The sequence below is a fragment of the Salmo salar genome, chromosome ssa18 (genome assembly GCF_905237065.1).
Source record: "Salmo salar chromosome ssa18, Ssal_v3.1, whole genome shotgun sequence".
Classification (NCBI taxonomy): domain Eukaryota; kingdom Metazoa; phylum Chordata; class Actinopteri; order Salmoniformes; family Salmonidae; genus Salmo; species Salmo salar.
This window is the reverse complement of record NC_059459.1, coordinates 36,980,881-36,982,383: the sequence shown is the minus strand read 5'-3', so window position 1 is coordinate 36,982,383 and position 1,503 is coordinate 36,980,881.

The window sequence follows — 1,503 nt, the reverse complement described above, 5'->3', positions numbered from 1 at the left end:
TGTGGAACGAAACCGACGCTGCATTTTGGTCCGATCATTCGAACAGCCGTGACAATGGCACACTGTGGTATTTCACCCAGTAGATATGGGAGTTTATCAAAATCGGGTTTGTTTTCAAATTCTTTGTGGATTTGTGCAATCTGAGGGAAATATGTGTCTCTAATATGGTCATACATTGGGCAGGAGGTTAGGAAGTGCAGCTCAGTTTCCACCTCATTTTGTGGGCAGTGTGCACATAGCCTGTCTTATCTTGAGAGCCAGCTCTGCCTACGGCGGCCTTTCTTAATAGCGAGGCTATGCTCACTGAGTCTGTACATAGTCAAAGCTTTCCTTTATTTTGGGTCAGTCACAGTGGTCAGGTATTCTGCCACTGTGTTCTCTCTGTTTAGGGCCAAATAGCATTCCAGTTTGCTCAGTTTTTTTGTTAATTCTTTCCAATGTGTCAAGTAATTATCTTTTTGTTTTCTCATGATTTGGTTGGGTCTAATTGTGTTGCTGTCCTGGGGCTCTGTGTGTTTGTATTTGTGAACAGAGCCCCAGGACCAGCTTGATTAGGGGACTCTTCTCCAGGTTAATCTCTCTGTAGGTGATGGCTCTGTGGGGTGTGTTTGTGTTTGTGAACAGAGCCCCAGGACCAGCTTGCTTAGGGGAGTCTTCTCCAGGTTCATCTCTCTGTAGGTGATGTCTTTGTTATGGAAGGTTTGGGAATCGCTTCCTTTTATGTGGTTGTAGAATTTAACAGCTCTTTTCTGGAGTTTGATAATTAGCGGTTATCGGCCTAATTCGGCTTTGCATGCATTATTTGGTGTTCTACGTTGTACACGGAGGATATTTTTGCAGAATTCTGCATGCAGTCTCAATTTGATGTTTGTCCCATTTTGTGAATTCTTGGTTGGTGAGCGGACCCCAGACCTCACTACCATAAAGGGCAATGGGTTCTATAACTGATTCAAGTATTTTTAGCCAGATCCTAATTGGTATGTTGAATTTTGTTCCTTTTGATGGCATTGAATGCCCTTCTTGCCTTGTCTCTCAGATCGTTCACAGCTTTGTGGAAGTTACCTCTGGTGCTGATGTTAAGGCCAAGGTATGTATAGTTTTTTATGTGCTCTAGGGCAACGGTGTCTAGATGGAATTTGTATTTGTGGTCCTGGCGACAGGACCTTTTTTGGCCACCATTATTTTGGTCTTACTGAGATTTACTGTCAAGGCCCAGGTCTGGCAGAATCTGTGCAGAATATCTAGGTGCTGCTGTAAGCACTCCTTGGTTGGTGACAGAAGCACCAGTTCATCAGCAAACAGTATACATTTGACTTCAGATTCTAGTAGGGTGAGGCCTGGTGCTGCAGACTTTTCTAGTGCCCGCGCCAATTCGTTGATATATATGTTGAAGAGGGTGGGGCTTAAGCTGCATCCCTATCTCACCCCATGGCCCTGTGGGAAGAAATTTGTGGTTTTTGCCTATTTTAACCACACACTTGTTGTTTGTGTACATGGATTTTA